This window comes from Linepithema humile, chromosome 2 (genome assembly GCF_040581485.1).
Source record: "Linepithema humile isolate Giens D197 chromosome 2, Lhum_UNIL_v1.0, whole genome shotgun sequence".
Lineage (NCBI taxonomy): Eukaryota > Metazoa > Arthropoda > Insecta > Hymenoptera > Formicidae > Linepithema > Linepithema humile.
Window position 1 is genome coordinate 18,572,364 of NC_090129.1, and position 22,027 is coordinate 18,594,390.

At 42.6% G+C, this 22,027-nt stretch overlaps 1 protein-coding gene across 1 annotated transcript in view; it reads left to right on the forward strand.

The window, feature by feature from the left end:
* The first annotated feature begins 688 nt into the window (after positions 1-688).
* The window catches only part of LOC105679089 (protein Tob1-like), a 159,076-nt gene continuing 137,737 nt past the window's right edge, over positions 689-22,027 (forward strand). Inside the window, exon 1 of the mRNA XM_012378881.2 lies at positions 689-1,128. The gene's annotated coding sequence lies outside the window, so the exon portion shown is untranslated. The remainder of the gene's footprint in view (positions 1,129-22,027) is intronic.

Consider the following 22,027-nt stretch of genomic DNA (forward strand, 5'->3'; position numbering starts at 1 on the left):
TAAAGTAAATTGAGTGAACCTCATTGCTCGAGCTGCGTTTATTCAGGTAAATATTGTGTCTTTATTAATAAATATTGTTATTGAGGAAACGCAATTTTCAGAACACATGCAACTATTATTTTTTACGATTATATTAATATTAAGCTTAAGTTTCAATAATTACATATTCAACACGTACAACAATATAATATTGAACATGTTCATTGATCAAGAATTGCATATAATTGACTTGTTGCATCTATGTATAATGCTAGCTAGTATCTATGAAAGCTCATTACATTAAGCAATCAAAAATATAGAAGCTTTATTATAAATTTCAATTGAATGCAAAATTGAGATTTTCAAGTCTGTAATATCTCTAGAATTTTACTTAATTTTGCAATTATACGACAGAGGGCGCCATTTAACTGAAATTGTATCACGATGAAAGTAAAACGTTCCGTCTTTGAAACAATTTTGATCTTCACTTGCACATACAAGTAAAAATAATGTACAATTTTATCTTTAAAGCGACAATATATACATTTAATTGCCATTTAATTAAGTAATTTCTCGTAGCAAGTACATTAAATTTCTAATTAATTCAAATAAAATATTTTGGCGCCGACTTTATTGTTCCCGCCCGATTTCTCAAGCGCTAAGTTCACGGCGTTCGCGCATTCTTTCTTTCTTCTCGAACTTTCGGACACGGCGGAGCATCTTCGCGAATTTTAGATAAGAAGTAATGATTAATTCGGTCGTGCATGGTTAATTAATCGCAGATTCGGTGTGATACGAGCAATGACAACGGTGAGAATCAGGGAGGCACCGAAAACATCCCGCTGTACGCGTACGCGGCAGTCTCGTCAGGCACATTGCGTCAGGTCGTGCGTTAATTTAATGGCGGCCATTATTGTGCTTGCACATTCGTTGGTGTCGCGGTGTAACAGCAGTCAACGTGGAAGATGGACGGTGCAAAGCTCAAGCGCCCGCTATTCCGTTCACGTTTCCGCTCGGATGGTCTCATCGTTCCCGTTCTTCGCTGCGACTCTTTCTCAGTCTTCCTTCCCCCTCCTCGCTGTGGACTGCTTCTTCCAGGAAACCCTCATTGAAAGGAAGGCATCCGGAAGCAAGGTCGAACAACAAATGGTAAGTACACACATGAGATGTTTTCTCTCTATTAATAGATAAATTAACAAAGAAAGTAATGCGCATATTACGCTCACTGCCATCAAGCCAATGTTTCGTGTATCCATTATATATATCATAATAACTCAAAATGAACATTATGGATTATATTTTTATTATAAATGTTCGTAGAAAAAGGAAATTAATGTTGAAGATGATTGAAGTGTTGTGCAGTGTTATTAACCGAAATGATTGATTCAGTTTGCATTACTGTTGCGATACGATTAATTAAAAATCTCAATGTAATTGTCGCTGGGTTGAGCGTCACAATTATTGTGACCAGCATTTACAATTTCATGCCGACTACTCGATTATGCGATTCTAATCAAGCGAGACAATCGATCAGGAAGCTGGAAGAAGTGTAACAAGGACGGCGCCCTCGTTAAATGTCGCTCATTAATCACAAAAAGCCGTTCGTTGTTTGCGACAGCGAAGAGGGTGCAGAGTCTAGAGACGAGTGTCGATCGGCGTGAAATTCGCGCATTAATCGGGAGCTTCGAATCGGCACGGACTCGGTCAAACGTCGATCATCAGTCAATACAAGCTCACGTAGCCGGCCGTTGTCCACATGAAGCGATTGATCGTTTCGCACGACCTTTAATTAATCAAAGCCGGACGGAACAACAGGGGAGGATTGAATCGGGTAAGATGGAGAAGGAACTTATCCTTCCCGCTGGAAATCCTACGCGCGCCGGAATCCTCCTTGGAAAGGACATTGATAACTGAACGATCGGTCGCAGGAAGATTAATTTATCCCAAGTTCCGAGCGTGTCATTAGGGAAACACGAGCCGGGCCTTAACTTAACGATCGCCGTGGGACATGTTCGAGATATCGGTGTGGCATTAAGTCTTTTCATTACGGTAAAACTGATCAACTTTACCGCAAACTCTAGCAGTTGCACGGCGTTTACGCGACCCGCTTCCTTCGAATTCACGCTCGCCGGCCTTGTCAAAACCACTGACCCACATTTCGCGTGTTCAAGCGGTGAACCCCCCCATTCGTTTAATAAGATTACGTATCAACTTTGCCCGTGTCACTCGAATACCAACTTCGTTTATAGCCTTCATAAAGCTCCACGTCAGGCTAAGTAAATTTGTACTCAACACTTTAATACGGAGAGAAAACTGTAAAACTCTTCAAACTATTTTGTTTTAAATTATGACGGTGCTTTTTCGTAAATTAAATCAAATTAAATTGAAGACATTAAAATGTTTTAATTATATTAAATTAAATACGAAAATATATAGGTGTACTATTTATAATTATTTTTTAAATAAATCATAAATTAAGAAACTAAGCTTCTTAAAAGAGCTTATGTAAAAGTAATTTTAAATATAAATGTGTAATACGCAAAATATTAAATTTCACCTACTTTTCATAAATAATCAGCACAGTTTGATTATTACATCGCGAAATTTGTTATTGACAAGAAATTGCCGAGACGTTTAATTAAGAACGCCGCTCCTGGTTGCCGGGCATTTAATTTTCTTTCCGAGCAATTAACAACTAATTTCTCCGCGTCGATTAATACGTGAGCGACGTTAGTGTTTGCGGCTGCCGAGTGCAGCAGTTATGTCTGATCTCTCGACTAATGTCTGCAGTATAATGCTGCAGAAACATTGAGATGGAATTGCAATTTATATCAAATATAAACAAGGAGCATGAAATTTAATAGTTAGAAGGAATGTATTATTAATATAGCAATTACTAGTGTGATACAACGGCAAGAGCAAACATTTTCCATGATTAGTGGCGAGTTACAAGCAAATGTATTCATCGATAATAGCGTGTGCTGTCTGTGTAAACGATGTAATGAAAATGACGATAATTTCGCGCGAACCATCGCGGAAGACGAGCGCGCATAAATAACATGGAGGATAATGATGAATGGCAGCGAAAACAACGCCGCAGATTTCTCCGCATATTATTAATTCGCTTCGGATGCCGATAGAACAAAACGCCGTCGGACGAAAAGCTCTGTTCCGCGCAAAAATAAATTGTGGTAAACAGCAGTAAATCTCGGTCGCGCGCGCCGATTGTCCCGAGGCGAGGCTGCGGGACGGTTCGTTACATTTGCATTTGAAAGCGCGGATTTCGCGATCATATCCGTCGCCGTATGACGCACGGCGTCGTTTATCTTCGACGATTCTGCATATTTTTTTTCCTGCTCTTTGGACGCCACGGGAATTACCGCGATAACGCCAGGTTTTCTTATCGAAATTTATCCTCATAACGATTTGCACACGGTTGCAATAACGCGCACACGTAATTCTCGAGAGGAAAGGACTATATAACTTGATTTTAGCGGGGAAAAATGGAAATTCTCACGGTAAAAGGATGGCGGTATTCGCTAATTTAAACGCGAGGAAATTGATTGTAACACACAAGTGTAAAATAAGTGAAGCGCCGCGTCGTCGATTTTTGTCAATCTCATGAAACATCGAAAGCGTTCCTGCTGATATTATCCGGCAGAATATTTTCGACATAATGGCAATAGCCAAGCTTATTATTACTCTCGCATTATCCGGTTGAACTTTCGTTCACATTAATATTACGCTAATATCTTCGCCGTTTCCTGAAAACCGCGCGCTCAGAAATTTCTGCGCGGCTACGGCGGTCTACCGCGATAGTAATTGCAGAAATAGACTTACTAGACGAGTTTCCAACTAATCGCAGGATCGCTCAAAAGAACTGAAATATTTATAACGAAATATAATGGATGGAGTGTTTAGCGATGCCGCAAATTGTCATCAAGGTTCGCAGTAATTGTGACGTTTAATCTAGCGACAATTACATTGAGATTTTTAATTAATCGTGCAATAGTAACGCAAATTGAATTAATCATTAATAACATTGTACAATATTTTAATTATCTTCAATATTAATTTCTTTTTTTTTACGAACATTTATAATGAAAATATAATCCGCAAATGTTACGTTGCGGAACAAGTTTCGCAATTAAATAATTATTCATTTGATTCTCGTATTTTCATGCGTCGCGCCGTAAACATTCGTCGTTCTAAAAGATTTCGCGAATTCTTTTTCCCTCGATTCTCGGTGTCGCCTCTCGATTTATGAGAGCCCTCCTTCCGGATCTCCTTTTTTCCATACGAGGATCCTCGTCGCGATATCGCGGTCAGCGATGGGCGCCTCTTTCAGCCGAGCACGGTTCCTCCACTTTGCTAAGCGAGGGTTCGCGCCACCATTTGTCGGACCGTCCATTCATCTGTCCGTCGGTGGTCGGTCGGTCGGTCGGTTGGTAGGTTCTCCACGCCACGAGGCGAGGCGGCGGCGGCAGCGGCGGCGGCGGGCCAGAGCGAGATGCAACTCTCTCGCAACACGGCGCGCGACCGCGCGCGCTCTCCGTTTTCGAGCGGCCAGGCGAGAGCGAGACAGAGTGTCAGAGTGGGAAGAGGGAACGCGGAGGGAGCCCGGGAGCTCTATCGACCGACTTCTCTCATCCAGTATCCCAGCTACGGAGCCGTAGGTAGTAGTTGCAGCTGAAATCTCCTCCTACTACTACTCTGTACAATCGTCTCTCACTCTCTTCTCTCTCGCACACACACTCTCTCGCTCTCCTTCCCTCCTTTCTCTCACTCTATCGCGCTATCCCGATTTTCTCTGCCGCCCCGTGCTTCTCTCGCTCTCCCGCGCGTTCAGGGAAGAAGCCCTTTCTCGCTTTAGCCATCGCGAACTCTTGACATTTCGCCGTACCAGTGCACCAGTTCTCCATCCCAGCGAAAGCCCAGATGTCCTCCAAGGCCTGTTAATGCGCGCTGATTGCCAACACCGTCCCGCGCGTCGCACGCCGCGCCGTTCTCATCGAGCGTGAAGGGATGCGGGGGGGGGGGGGGGAAGAAGGCTTAGGCCAAAAAAAGTCGAGAGGGATGGATCTAGATGGAAAGATAGAAACACGCTGATTACACGAGAACTCCGAAGGCCACGTGGGATGGGGGCGATATTTATATAAAGAAAGCACGTTATACATACGTGAATTCCGCTGACAATTTACGATCTTAAAGACATTTCTCAGCTTTGCAGAATAATATATAGCATTTCAAACAGAGCATTTACAGAAATAGATATTTCACGCTTATCTCGCCGAAATTTCGAACTTAACTCACGGTTCTTCGTCCCTTTCTCGCACTTTGCTCCCTTTCGCGCGACAATCTTTGACCTAAAAACTTTACGTGCCGTAAAGATCCTCTGCTCGGAGAATTGGAAAACGTTTTAAAACGGCGACTTTTCCTTTGGCCCGATAAGACGATGCTTCTTCACACGTAGAGTGATACATTAAGGTGGTGAATTTTCGAGAGAAACAGGCCTACGAGCAACGGCGGCGAAGGGGATGGTCGATGGTAATGTTTCCGTGCCGGAAGTTACATTATTTTATTCATGCGATGCCACGTCGGGATTGGCGCAAACATCGTGTGCCGAGCGCGGCCAATTTCCATATGCAAAACGTCGCTCTGACGTCGAACAAAGTGCGCGGATTCGCCGTGTAGTTCGGTTCGATTCGGCTGCTACGACTCAGCTATGGGAACGGCTGTGGAACACGTACGTTTCCAATAATATCGAAAGACAGCACTCCTGGCCTTTAATCTTCCTCACGATACCGTCCGTTAAAAATAGCTTTTCTTTTTCACTATAATAAATTATATAAATCTCCAAAAAATGCTCGAAACTATTAATTTCGTTCGCGATCTTGGTTTTATCAACATTATTTAACTTTAACTAAATCTTTTTCAAAATCTTATATGTTGTGGAAAAAAGTTAACAGCTGAAGCTTAAAATAATGAATTATCTTTTTATTATGAGATTTACTAGGCAATTATTCTACATTTTATTATGGCCGTTTCATTTATTAAATTAGATACACGATTCGTTTAATTAAATACACGAATCAACATTTATGTCGCGTGATTTTAATATCGTGATGTGGTGTCGTAATAAGACGGGCGATATTCTGATGAAAACGTGACGGCGGGCAATCGATGCGAAACGGGGAGCGTTTCTAGGACATTCCGCGCGAAATCGCCGGAACATCGACGCTTTTTCCGCAATTTCATCAGCTCCCTTCACGTGCGAACGACGCGCCGCGCCAGTCGCGGAGCAGCAATTTCCATTGCATATTCAGGGGCCTAAACGCTCTGTCGTTGCCAGCAGTCGCAAAGTTATTACAGCCGACATTCTCCGCGCAAACGAGATAGGCAGGAAGGATAGGAGAAAAGTGCGAGCGCTAAGAGAAAAGAGAAAAGTTCGTGCGGCGGATTAATTCTCTCTCGCTTTTTCACTGTCTTTTATGTGCTTTTTGCCCGACTCGATGAATTATACCAGACCGTAACATATTACAACGTTGCGTACCGCGCTTCTTTTTTTTTTTTTTTTTTGGATCGAATTGTGAAATTATTCCATGCAGGATGTTTGAATGATTATTCCGATGCTAATGAAGAAATTGCAAGTGTGCGAAAAAATAATTAACAGTTGATTTAAATAGCAAATTTTATCGTAATAAATAAATATAAATTCATCATTATCCAATTAGAATCGCAATTGCTTTAATCATTTTGAACGATTCTTAATGTCCCGTTATATTTTTTTAAGTAAAAATATTTTCATACATTTTAGTTTGCAGTAAAAATAGTGAAATTAAACATGACATATTTAAATTTAAGCTTAACATTTCAAGCTAGTTCTAGATATGAAAAATACCCGCGGTTTCTAGTATTAATGTCTATAATTTACAAAATATTCCAGTTTTGCCGTTTCGTGTCTTCATACCCGGCGACGGGTTTAACACGCGTTAACTGGCGGTAAACGAACTCCGCATAACATGTTGTCAAAAACTCGCCTGTAATAATACGAGATAATTTCACGGGACAACGCTACCAAGTTTCTCGACATGCCAGCTCGCGAGACCGGGAAACGGAACGAAAGTAGGTTGCGAGTTCTGGCTGGAACACCTTGTTATAATTCTCACGTGGTTTGCCGGATTCCGCCTCATCACGTAAGGCGATATTACATTATCTTCGGACACGCTCGGCGCATCGTGTTCTGTAACGATCGGGGGAAATTCTGTAATGGCAGCGCGCGATCCGTATGCATAACATTCGACGACGCCGGTCTATGTACTTTGTAGATGGAATATATGTAATCTTCCTCATAGGGCTCGGGTAATCCGATGATCGTCTATACTACACAATTCAGTCTCGTCTACGATTTGCACCAATATCGATCGGTAACTATAGGCACGTAACAGACGGTATAGGTATCCTTGTGTAACTAGCGCACATCGTTGCACCTTGCTTCAGAACCGATCTCTCTCTTTCTCTTTCTCATCTGCCGCAAATGTTAATTCTATGCGATTGATAATATATTATTGCTATATAATTACGATAAGATAAACAAATATTTAGGCGCATAAAGATTGAAAAATGCGTTGCTGGAAATTGGTTCACGTCTTTGCGGCACAATCCTCGCTTAAAGTTGTTGGCACTAAAAATTGCGGGAGTAAATATTGTATTTTGTACTTAGAATATAGCTGTGAGTATATGTGCTGAAATTGGAGGCCAGAAGATAGTTTGCGCATGACAGTATCTTTCGTTATAGTTGCAAAACGCTATTGTTAAGCTTTTAACTGCGGTTGCAAAAAAAAATCTGTTTTGAAATCCACAATAAACCGAAAATGAATACGCTATATTTGCGCAACATGTTGCTTCAATTCAATGCTTTTTATTATTCTCATAGTGATCAGTTTGAAATAGCGGTATCAATGGCGAGACAATTATTCTTTAAAAATCTGATTTCTATACTTTCTGGATATATTTATGCGCTCGTTCGTAGTTAAATAGTTGAAAATTATATCTCTGTATTGTTTGTGTGTTTAGTTAGCGTGTTAAAACAAATTAATTCAATATTTAATTATGAAGTTATAGGGAATGTTCCATGCGCTTTATTTCGGACGATGCTTGATCGTTCGAAGATAGCAGTGATTATAATTTTCGCCGCAGAATGTCGTGCAATTTATAAACGCGCCGGTGCATCGGTTCCCGCGTAAATCCGCCAACACGAACTCGGCGACTCATTAGCATTCTCAGCGGCGGCGAGCCGGGGCTAGGCGGGGCCTCGAATAAATTCACCGCTCAGGTACTTCGCTTCGATTCTACCTCCCTTTTGTCACTGCCAGACCCACAACGAAGGGGGGCTGTAACAGGGGTATAACGCGCGCGCGATGGCGTCTCGCTTTTGTTGCGCCCGCAAAATCCGAATTCCATCAACCGGAATTACGCAGCACCTCGCGTATTCTTCGCTTTCTAGACATCAGAACGCATCAACTGGCGATTTGTCGGTTAAGCTAATCTTATTAATCCGCGCTCATTTAGTCTGGAATTACATTTCGCATCGCGTTGTATCACGATTATCGAGACGAACAATGATTTATTAGGCTTTACCGTTAGAGTGAAATTCAACACTGAGATTTTAATACCGTGAATTCAACGAGTATAATTATTACATTACACTGCTGCATCGCGAAAGATTTCATCAACGATTACTCTTGTTTAATTATTATCGCATCCGCAAACAAACAACTATAAAAGTAGTATAGAAACATCACGGACTTTGGTCTGCTTGTTTTTGCGAAAGATTAAATAATGAAATATAACTTTTATTTAACTTGTATTCCGTATCGAGTTGCAAACCTGCCCGAGCGCGCTCCGTTAGTTAGTTTTCTCTCGCTTGTCTTGGTTGTTTTGCTTTAATCGCTGTTCTTCCTTTCTCCGGAGAACTTTTATTAGCGATCCTGAGGTGGGTGACGGAATTCGTTTAAAGGGAAGCACGAGAGATAAATAATTAGATAATGCGCGCTTTATTACTTTACTTATTGAGCTTCCGCATCTTCGGCGTTAATGTTTCAGCTTAATCGGAGATCCGCAGTATTACGCGTCCGTTCGCAGCGAGCGAAAATATTGTGGAATAATAATCATTTTGCGAAACAAACCGATGCAAGAGTGATTTCGACGTGTCCGCATGACGAATTTGCATTTCGATTGTTATCGTCGAACGATAACAATCGGGGCTGACCATTATTAATTCTGCCCGCTCTATAACGGGAATCACATTTGGCTCCGCGCTCCTCTATTTTGCGATCGCGCGTTTTGTTCGCTCGCTCGTATTCTCGATTTCATTTGCATGAAACATGCCGCGATGGTAGGGCGCCATGCCAGGTGCCGCCGACACCCACGAAATTACAAAAATTACATTTCTAACATAGCGACGCTATGTATGAGTAAAATCGCCAGACCATTCTCCGAAATATTAAAATAAAATAAAATAAAATATTATATGCAATCGTAATCAGTTCTGCGTTTATCGATGCAAAAGAATGAAAATCAATTCTCCATTTTAAACAATTTGACGGTAAAATTGTTCACGAAATATAAATGCAAACTATTTTTCGGTTATCGATGAAAAGGTTAGCGAAAATATATTTCCAAGAAGTCTGTTTGAAAAGATGTTTCACAGCGAGACCGGCCGACCTCGTGATCCATTAATTAAAAGTAATTCTAATAAATATACACGCCAGCGATATCGTTACCAGATCTCGACGCGATGATTACGCAAAGAAATATTGAAATACGCTGCGCGGGAAGGTAGTTTTCTTTCTAATATAATCTCAACGGTTATTACGGAGATACGGCGATCTAACAAAACGTTGAATCAGCGATTACGCCGCGCATAACGAAAAAGGGTTTCCGCAGAGCTATCCCGTAGCGATCCTGATACGCGGTCACTGTAAATTGTAACAGTCACGCTTCCGCGATCCCATTCAAGGTCCCAGTAGCGTAAACGATTAGAGCTCCGCTCGCGTTGGTGCGACGACATCGGCTTTGTAAACTTTCGGACCGGCGCGGGGCGTGAGGGGGGGGGAGGGCTGAAAGACACCCTACTGAATGCACGACGACGTGCGTGCGTACGTGTGGCGCGCGGCGGGATGCGAGGGTGCGGATGACGCCGGGCAGGGACAGCGAAGGTGGAGCAGCGGGGTGGGCGAAGGGGGTAGGAGAAGGGAAGGCGCGGGTGGGGATGAAAGGCAACCGGTGCTGGCTGTTACCTTCCTGTCGGGAATGGGGACCGGGGAAGAGAAGAGCTAGGTCAGGGCAAAACAACGTTAAATCCGCACTGCCAGCCCCGGGGCGCAATTTCCGCCAACCAGGATCCGAAGGCGACGACGACACCCGCCAGTTCTTTGGATCATCTATCTTCGTTTCGAGAAATAATTCACGCGATATTATCGGCACTCCGTATATACACTTCTATTAGTAGTGTCCTTATGTAAACGAAATGTGAAATCGGCCACCGATCGGCATCGATTATGGAGAGGAGATGCGCGATGTGACGGCCTCTCGGATCGATCTCTTTGATGTAGGACGAATTGCGATTAATCAATTAGTCGGCGCAGTCAGCTCGTGATATTTAGAAGTCGCCACTTCTGCGACAATAATGTTATTTACAATTGTTGGCGTTAACTTGACGTTCTCTATCGTTGAAAAATTTTTCACCATCTCAAAAGTCGTGAAATTATCATTTTACATTTCTGAATATTATTTTTTTTTTTTCTTAAATAAAACAACGGCAACACTCGTAAATATTACTGTAAATTGTGCCGAGTACGGCACTAGAATTTTTACGGCTGCGAAGGAATTACGAGTGGTGTGCGCATGAAAAGGATATTCATCTACCTTTACGCTACGCCGTGTGACTTTTTCCCTTCGCAGCTAACGGGCGAACGAACGCATTCCGTTTCCCGTTCCCGTCGGCGAGTCGCCGTATTCTCTCTCTCTTTCTCTCTCTCTCTCTCTCTTTCTCTCCTCTCTTTCTCTCGCGCGTACCTAGTAATATTGATCTTCTCGGGTTCATGAAATTGGTAGGTGCTACACGCCGGTCACACGACGCATTACCGCTTCGTATCGCGCGATAGAAATCCGAGCAAACGCGTTTAACAATTATGAAATTCTGCGTTCTAACGGACGCGAGTTTATTAATCCGATAGTTTGTCGAAACTCAAAACAAATTCCATCGTAGGATCATTTTAGGGGATTTTGATTAAATTGACCATTAAATATTGAAATTAATATTACATTTTATCTATATGTTATAGATAAAACTTATTTTTCACGAGATGCATCTTGAAGATGTTTTCGGAAGGAACGTCTTATTGTATTAAAATATTTTTTGTTCGAGTTACGTCGATCTCGATCGTGACACCTGCTCTGCCATTCCATTCGTTACAATTGCTGACGCAGATCGGTAATTGAGACGGTCGGAGTAATTGCATTTACTCTGCCGCCACGGCGTCGGACACGTACCGAGCGTCTCCTTCGTGGAATACCAATGAACGTGTTCTCGTTACTGAAGGAATATACGCGCTGGATCGGCACGGGCGAGCGACCAGGAAACCGCAACCGGCGTTGCGGATAGCGCAAGAGAGTGGACTTCGCGTCCTTATCTGTTCAAAAATCAATAGCATACTCGCGAACGTGTTTGTTCTAATGGGGAATTTCATGCTGTAAAGCTACATTTGTTATCTTTTTGACTTTACCGCGAGAGATTGTAATGACAGTTTCGCTTCAAAAGCGTAGAAAATATCGTTAAGTAATTTACGCCTGTCGGTTGCTTGTAAAACGTAAAACTTTAAAATCATAATTTATATTAATTATTTTAAATTATTAAATATTGTCATGTGACAAACGTGTTCAATGTGTGTGTACTGCGCAGTATTGTGACGTAGATGAAAAATACAGACATCGCGAATATAAGCATTGTGCGACGCGATCGATTGGTGACACGTGTTAATTGGAGGTGTCCAATTAAAATTTCTTTTTCTACGTCGCTACATGTCGTTATATCTCTTCCAGTAAGCCGCGTTTGTTTGTATACATATATTCGGATTTATTTTAATAGCTTTTGTTGCGATTTATCACGTCCCGTTGATCGAAAAACGCACGTGTATCTAAGATTATTTCGTTGTTTTTTTTTTTTTCTATTTTAAAATTATTTTTCAAAGGGAAAAGTTAAATAAAATAAAAAAAAAATCTCTTTTAATTAACAATCTAATTTAGCAGTTGGTTATCGTAATCTGAAAGGTAAATTTGGTCAGCAGTTTTACGCGCTTGCTACTAATCAGTAGTCTAGTCGCTGTAATATCCTGCAATTTAGAAACTTGAAAGAGCCGCAGTTTTTCGCGAAACTTTTTTTAAATACTGGAATCAACTCGTTAGAAGATAACAGGACTAAAATTTGATCGTGCGAACTTTGAAGAATCCTGTAGTATCGTTAATGAGATTCTAGAGGATCGGCAGTTTTCTGCAGTTAGCTGTAAGAAAGTAAAAAGTAGCGGTATTATCAAACTCGGTTTATTGAGTTTGGATTAAGGGCACATCTCAGGATGAGAAAGCCTGTCTTGCGCATTAACGAACTGCTAAATTCTTTTCTTTTCCTGTCAATTCTTGATAAGATATCACATTTGATATTTGAAAGATTTTATATAGTTGAAGGTCGACTATTGTCTAAAATTTGCATTTTTATCGACATCGAGATTCTTCGGTAATATATTATAGAAATATTTGGAACGAATACTTTTTTTACGGCTCGGCTTGCATCTAATAAATTCCACGGTTCTCATCAACGCGTTGCACGACGGCTCGTTATCTACAGCTGTATTTACATTCGCTATTAATCGCACGATGGAGTTCTCAAGCTCTCGAGTACCGACGCTTCTGCTTAGACTATCTCCAGGAAGCATTCAGTCATAGTTGAAATAACAGTCGCGTTGTGGAGATACGAGGTGTTTGATCTTGTTATAAAATTATTTTACGCACGCGCACACAGCGGAACGCATCCAATTTTCTGTGACTGCATAATTAAGCGCACCCGCATTATATAATTTATTTCGTTGTAGACTTCTTAAGAGCTGTTGCTTTTTGCACACATTTAACTATTAATAATTTTAAATATTAAATTTATAATTAAATCATGTCTAAACAAATTTAATTCAATTGGATTATGTATATTGTGCGCGTGTGAAAAATAGAGTTAATGATGACAAGCTTAAGGTCGTGGTTCTGGCTACAAGTCGCGTGATCCAATTGATTTGACACACTCGACAAACGATCATCATCGCTCATTCAAATGCTCGTTTGATCCCGTCTCCGACCGTCTCTTCGTTCCTCCTTCATCTCCCTTTCGCTCTCACTCCCCACATTGGCTTTAATTGGGTCTTCGCAATTACCGCTAAAGGGGTTCTCTGCCATTCCATCCCTACCGCCTCCTCGTTAGTGCACATCAATAAACGACGTCACCTTACGACGATTAATGAGACAATGCAGCGTGTCTTGATCTGCATCTATTCACTATCAAGATCATCCATCCATCTTGCATTTATCGAACGTTCGGCTATCCTTTAATAGATCGACTTAGGTGCTGATACTTTTTAACTGATCAAGAATGATTTATTTATTTATTTTTTTTTTTTTTTTTTTTTAATTAAAAAAAAATAAAAATGATGCTAGCGTATCGATAAATATACAAAGTACTACGATTCAATTCTTTTCTAAATTTGGTTCATTCATAATTTATAAAATTTATAGTTCTAATTAAATAAAAATTTTGAAGCCGGGAAATAGAGAAATATGACGTGGTGATCGCGGTGTTAAAGTGTTACAGCTGTTAGAGTATGCAACAATTGGATGGAGCTCGCGCTTAGGTTCAGCGAAGCTGCTTGTCGGATATTGGAAAGCTCTTCCGTTTCTCTCCTTTTACCTCTCATCCTCTCCTCCGTGTAGATATTAGACTTTGATGACGATACTCTCTCAAAGTAGATGCAGCTTTATTGTCTATTACGCGTCGTTAGCGATAGCGCCGCAATTTAGCCGAGCACAGCCGCGATTACCGATGTCTGTCTATCCTCCCCTCGATCCCTTTCCGTCTCTTTCGCACCCCTGCTGTCGATTGCAAGACTCAACAAGGAGATAACGAGGCCGCAAGAGGTTGCCGAGTAGCCCGATAATTTGCCATTCTGACCTACTCACGATCGTCGCCACTCGTCGGCGCTTCAATGGCTTGCGGATCGCAATCCGTAATGAACAGGCGCGCGATTCGGCTACCGCGATCGCGCTTTGAATGGCGATTCGATCGGATTGTGTAATGATTTATAATACAGCAACGCGCGCGCGCGCGTTTAGTTGTATTTCGAGAAAGCAGATAAAAGCTTCTTTGTGGAATTACATATATAAAGTCGACTCGCGGGGCTGCGGCTGTAATCGCAAGGTAGTACGAAGTGTAGTTAACTCCGGTAAATGCAAAGGAGGATTAGCAGAATTAAATCGAGGCAGCTCCACACTTCCCACAATCCTATCTTCTCGCGCAATCTCCTTCCCCGCTCGTTGATTCTCATTTTTCTTCCGCCGTATCGATTCCGCCTCTCTTTCTTCGCCGTAACTCGCTGTTTCTCGCCTGTGGCGCTTCGCAATAACATTTTTATAATTGCGAGTACAGAAATGTTGGGCCGCGCGATGCCGGAAAACATAGAGGCTTTTAAGGCTAGGAAGTTAAGAGAGAAATAAAGGAAATCACATAAAACAGCTACCCGAGGGAAAACGCAAAGTCCGAAAATAAAGCACGCGGAAACATCCGTTTCAAAACATTACCCGAGCGGGCTCTTAAACTCACGAAAAAGGAATAAGAGTGTAAACGATTTAATTTTACGTAACGATGAATCGCTACCCGGCTTTAATGAAAAATATTACGAAACTTGGTGTTATTATCATATATATTTCTAGTAATCAGAAAGCATTGGACAATACATATAATGCGATTTTTGTTATAAAAAGAGAATTTTAATCGCTTTTGTATTAAACGTTTGATAGAAAAATATATTTATTATATTAATTTTGCGCTATTAAAAAGACGAATGTTTAAAATACATTCTGCTGTTAGCTCTAAGATTCAGTTGGTCAATTTAGATTATTCGGCAGCTTGCACCGCTTGTTCTCTCTAAAATAACGATTCTACAGAACATGCAGTCAGCCTTGTACAAGACTAATTAAGAAAACCGAGAAGTCCTTCTTCTTCTTCTTAGTCCCTTTTTCCTTGCAAGGGAAAACTTCCTTGAGAGGCGGACTCGAGTTTCGTGGCTTTTCCTCCTTTGAAACAGAAGGGAGGCATTCGTCTAGGTCGGCCAGCCAGAGTAGTACCTACTAACGAGTGAGATTCGACGAGGTAATAGTCGAGGCGGTGGCAACGTTACTGCTAATTACGGATTCACGATGTGCCACCAACTTCGAGATCTTAATTAAGAGACAGCCGCGCACACCTAAGAAAATTTCTTGTTTACGTACTTTTTCCTCACGCAAAAAGGAATGCCATTCCCCTTTCGACCATAAAAAACTAAATCGCGCAAGTCTTTATAGGTTAAGAGTCTTCGTACAATTACTGAAAATTGACTTATGTTTTTAATTGTTGTACATTTTTATGCGCAACAGTTATCACTTTGAGCGTCGAGACGCGACGTTATTTAATTATTATATTTACGTTTGAAACTCGATAATTTCTTTTAGACGCAAGAGTAAATTTTTTCCAATTTCGCTGCTTACGTGCGGTTTATCCCGCGATACGCACATTCTAACAAATCACGTGATACACTCCGGTGCCGTCCTAATTTTATTATCCCTAAAAGCGTCGCTATGTGCGTCGCAATATATCTCTTACGTTGGGGAGATGTTAGCGCTAACTAAATTACACGGTAAACCCGCATGCTGACATACACTCGAGTGCGGGCGAACATGTATTTTTGATGTCCGCGCAACGTAAATATACTTATTTAATGCGCACATCAAAATTCTACTAATGAGATTCTGCATGATTTCATTACTATAATATGATCAGGGAAGGATGCAAGGTTAGATGTGGAAAGAATAACTTAACGAACTCGAAAATAAATCTAAATTCACGGCAGTTCTTGGCATCTTTGGCACGATGCCACTGGAAATTGAATTTTGGATCGTAACCCTTGGGTTAACAACCGTCGACAGAATACATGTCTTTCCAACTTTCCTGCGCGTTATGTTTTCTGAAATAAAACATTGAATAAATTAAGAGAAAATGGTTCAACGACGCGTATTATCGCGTTCACGAAACCGTTCATTCCCAATTGTTTTCAAGATCTTTTACTATTAAATAATGTCGCATATTCAAAGTGTTACGCGTAAAAATAAGTAAAGCGCGTCGCTTGACGAGATTACTTCCTAGTCCCTTTAATCGGAAGATAAGAAAGGGGTGTGCCGATGTAAATCGCCATATACTCGCACTACGTTTGTCACCTGTACACGACACAGGCGGGGATCAAACAGAACAAGCATCTCCCCGCGCATCTCCCCGCCCGTCGTCGTGACGTCACGACGCGATCCCGTTCCCGGGAGTTCGCTGCAACGCGATGAACGGAGAGAACGACGGGGGTGGGAGCGAGAGGCGACGTGCGAGAGGGATTGGTACGGTGAGACGGATTCGCAAACTGGGGCGACGACAGAGAAGGACGCGCGACGCAACACCATCGGGATGGTGGGAAACACGGTGTGTTGGGGAGGGAGGATAAGTTTAGCTCGCACCGTGCCCGGGAATGGGCCCTCACACCCCCGAAGGGCGCCCGTGTATACGTGCAGCCCCGTGCCCGTGCTGGGATTTCAGCCGCGGTTGCTAGGAGACCGGCACAAGTGACGTCACAGGCTGACGTCACGGCTTTACACCACCGCGCGCGCCACCCCCGACCAATCGTCGATCCGAAGCCGCGCTCGCTCTTCACGTTGGCGAGCTCGTGCCGAGATGTTGATCTCAGAAATCGTCCACTTCGACCACGCCACGGGATGATAATGCGAGATAACGCGAGACGGAATTGTAAGCGAATGTTATATCAACTTCCTATTGTGTCAAAATTTCAGTTTAAACGCTTCCCGCTGCATAAACAGTAGATTTAACGCTTCGTGATAGTCATTTATGATAATTAAATTCACGAGAAATTGTTTTCGCCACTCACAAGCGCGATCACTTCAAATGTGATGTCATCTTTTCGCGGTACTATATTTACAAACGCATTGATCGGGAAATTGGAATAGAATCAATTAGACGAACGCAACAGGAGGATTAGATCTCATATTTCGCCATTTCGTTCATCAACGTTACTGAATTTGCATTTCATCGATTGTTTCCCTCGCAGCTTGCGAATTTGCAGCACGCAGCAAATGTTTCGCACGTCCTTCACTTTTTATCGACATTTCCTGTCATGAAATGGCGGGCTTAGCGCGGAAGGTAATAAAAAGTAAAGCGAACGTTTTTAAACGCTCAATCCACCGTCTGCAATATCGAAGCGGGTAATAAAATTCGTTCGTTTTTACGTCCGTTTTAAAAGGTGCGTAAAAATTTATGTGGCGTCCGCGCGAATACTGCATTATCCCTAAGATACGCGTAGCATTTGCAGGAACTCGCGTATTTTTAAGTTCTCCTAATTTCAATGAACAGCGCAGCGATTTTGACCTGTGACCTTTCCGCGAGCGGTGACAATGCTCGTGCGCATCGATTATAGCAAATCGATGAACGCATTTCATAAAGCCCGTTGATGAGATCGCTCGTTAATTTACGTGTAATTTTGGACCGGAGCGCCGATATGCACGAATATTCGATAGCATCATTCCGGCATTTTGTTTGTATTTTTATTCCGCCGGTGTCCTATTTCCCGCTTAACGACCCGCCTTCGCTTCGACGAATTTTCGACGATTTATTTCAAACCGGTTAACTCGAATGGGAATTTCCCTTGGGATTTTAAATAAACGAGGATATTTTATAAAATGGAACGTATCCTGTGAGATATAACGCTAGCTAATTACCCACATGGGATTATTACTCACATGTTAAGCTCCGAGATATTAATTTTAATTGTCAAACACTCTTACATGTAAATTTTTACAAATTTTTTTATATATTTGCAATAACGATGTACGCGGGGAGAAAAAAAACGACCGTTTACTCATTGAAAATTTTAATTGTGGTTTTGTTTCGCAGGAGCGAAAATTTAATCAATTAAATTTTCTTAACGATAAATCCTCGACAGTTTTCAGCTTTGTACACAGCTTGCACCGTCGCGATTTTAGATAAACCGATTTCGCGCCGCTTAAAGTATCCGGATCAAACGGTGCGTCGCCATCGACTCGGTCAGCGCATTTACGAGACATTCCGTACGAGGGAGCATCGCGGTTAATCCAGCTTTGTGGCGGTGCCGGTTACGAGCGCCGGGTCTAACAACCGTTCGGGAGTGTTTCGACCCTCTTCGTTGACCTCTTTCGCCGGCGCTGTACTCTATATGTAGGTTATCGGCGCCGCAGCCATTCCCCGATCTAGGTTATTGCCGTTGCAATCGGCGCGACTGTTGCGGCTTGCCAATTATCGGGGGCTGCAGACCGTCGTTTCGCACGCGCGTCCCCTCACTTTCTCCGATCTTCCGCGTGCTGCCTGGAGAATCGGCCGCCAAGTTTCTTCTTTATTCCGTCTCTTTCTTTCTTCCGCCCGACACCCTCGATTTTTCTACGCGTCCGCGAGACAACTGCGAGCTAAGACGCGTCGGCGCCAATTACAAAGAATGCTCCGCACCGGGGCGCGGATTAACGGAAGTTTGCGGGATGAGCGGGATAGCGCGGGGCTGGGAAACGCGGGTGAAATGGTTTTTCCCCGGGCTCGCGTAACGATTCAATCCACGAATCCCGCTCTAAGCCGCTTGGATTATTTATGAATGAGAAAATGGAACCGGCAACGAGTTATGTCATGTTAGAAGTTTGTTTTATTTCAGTGGAGTTAACTTTGCCGAATTATTTGAAATATTAATACGACTCTCCGAGGTTCTTAACTTTTACATTCTAGAGCGGTGCGTTAGCAGAATGCAGCCGGTTGCGCAAGTTTATCAAAATGTTATGCGTTTCGTGTTCCATTTATACATTAGCCGTGCGTATTACAAAAGATGAATACAACAGCGGCAGCGACATGTGTATGCGGCAGGAAGAATTAATGGAATTTAATGTTATTAGCGTACAAGCTATTTACGAAACCCGTTGCGGCGCAGCCAACAAAACGCGGCGCGTCCCATATTACGACGCTTGAACGTATATATTATGCATGATGAATGCAACCAGCAACGACATGTCTAATATACCAGTAGGAATTAGCAGAACTTAATGGTATAAACGTAAGATATTTGTGGAACGTGGCTTATATGCACGGCGGACAAAACGTTTCACGCACGGTGTAATACATTATACATCTCGTGTGTGCGTGTGTGTATTCAGCAATTCCCCAATCTATTATTGAAGTTACAATCTAGTCTCCCGCACAATCGTCTAATTAATCCCACGCAAATACTGTTAATTCGGAACATCTGGCGACTTTAACTTTCGCAAATATCGTGTTAAAGGACTGTCGCGAGAAACTTGAACGGGAGCGTCCAGAGTTCATGATTAAACCGTCTCAATTGCGCGGGGCATTTTTCCATATAACAGATATCGCCAGGCATCCGCCCGGCGCAAGCTGTTCTCCGAATTCTGCCGGAATATTCGCGCGCAACGGTATTTTCGCCGCCGTAACCGCTCAAGTTCCGCACTAATCCACGATGTTCGCGAGCATGCCCGGAGAATAATCGCGGATTGGTAGAAGTAAATCCTATGGACCGACGGTTTCCGTGCAATTCCTCGTGATGCACGGCGTTGCAGCGGCGGCCGCTTTCCTGGAAACTAGCACGGTTGCGGACGCGCGTCGGTAGCTAACTCCAACTCGCTTACGGCCGCCCGCTGTGTTCGCCTAAAGAGCGAGCCCCCGCAGCATTTACATATCGTACATTGGAATCGATTTGCCGCGGCACGCCGGGTCGAGAGTTCCCCCCCCCCCCTCCTCCTCCCCGTTATGTACCACGCGAACGAACGAAATTTCGCCGGGGCGAAGATTCCGTGGGCGATATCGAGCCGTTTACCCTCGCGCGAAATCGCTGCGAGAGAGGCGCGCGGCAGCGATGCAGCTGCGCGTGTTCCCAAACTCGGATGACACACGGGAAGTGCATACAGCGCGACAGCGGCGGGCAAAGGCGTGTAGCATTCGTTATTCCGCGTTTCATAACTCACGTACCGCGGGACCGGCCACGTGGGATTATTTATGTCCGGCTGATATGATGAATGAGAACGTCTCTTCCGGCGCTATTGTTACGCGCGCCAACAAAAGTCCCCGTCTCCCGCCGGGCGCGCGCGCCCGAGCACGTCGTGCTCGGATTTTCGTCGAGCGTTTCTTCCAATTTGTGCGGGGGAGGGAAGACGTCCGTCCCGGAAGACGAATGGAGCCTTCACGCGAATCCAGATGTAAACGGAGATACGTTCGGTCAATTGTTAAGCTCGCGCGCAAGCCGGATCGTTTCTCATTCTTGATTCTTCGCGAAGGAAAATTAAATATCCGACGGATGAAGTGGACACGAGCGATTTTCGATGAACAGATTCTACTTCTCCACGTTGTCCGACGGAGTTGGCTCAATTAATGGAGTGAGGTTCACTCGTGGCCCGGATTTAGCGCAATGTACTCAACGTAACGCAATTAACGCTTGTAGAACGTCAAGTCGGTCTATACGGGCTTTAAGTAGCATTATTGCATTTCTGTAGTCGGTTTAAACTCGAAATTAGAAAGAAGGGATGTCCGTTTGGCGATACACAACTACGATGCGCCGTCAATTCCGATTATCTACACGCGTCAGCGTAAATGCATTTATATCGTTCATATTAATGTCGATCCCACGTTTAATCTTTGGCAAGCAGTTTTGCATAAAATGTCGTGACGCATTATTCGCGAAACTGATTTAATGCACACGAAGTGCTTTTACAACTATGGATTTCTACAAAAATTGCGTATGTATTCAATTACTAACTCTTGATTCGTAGATTATTATTCAACAAATATTTGAAAAATAATTATATTTTTACGTTTTTTTTTATGTAAAAAAATATACGAAATTATTCATCATCGAGTTTGGCGATTTTATGCCGGTATTTTTCTAAAACTTTCAATGACATTTAAGTTGCTGTATCCACCACGGTGATTAATGTGCACGCTAGAATAGATCCATAAGTTGCAGACAGTGCTTCGGTAATTTGAATTTGATAAGTTGTCTTCGATGCCTTGATGTGTGCAACGCAAAGCTCTGAAACTGTCCAAGATGTAATAGAGAGCTTCTGGTGATGAAGTGCATCTGACATTGATACACGATTCAATTACAGGAGCTTCGCGAATTGCTCCGACGTTTTCAGCGATCCTTCCAATACGCGATACTATATATATATCTTAAACTATAAGATGATTTATCATCTTTTATTAGATAATAGAATTCGATTAACCAATCTGATATTTTCGTAAAGATAAAAATTCGACTTGGAATTCAATGGGGAATAAAATAACTATTCTTATTAAATTTAAAATACTTATATATTGTTAATTTTATTTTTTCTTTTGACATGCTATGAAACTTTGGTAACGTTAATCTTTCTCGATAACAAGGCGTATATTTGATGTTCGGAAATTGCGAAGTATAGACACTCGTCGCCGTAATATCAAACTGAAGAATAGAAAGTTGTGGCGAGCAGAATGCCATCGATACGAAGTAATCGCGAGGGGATTCTCAGAAATGAGTTTTGCTCGCTAGCCAGGAAAGTTTTGACGTCGGCAGGTAATCGGAAACTTTCGGAGATTACATTAGTTGTTGGTAAACGGGAAGGTACAGCGCGAATTCACTCG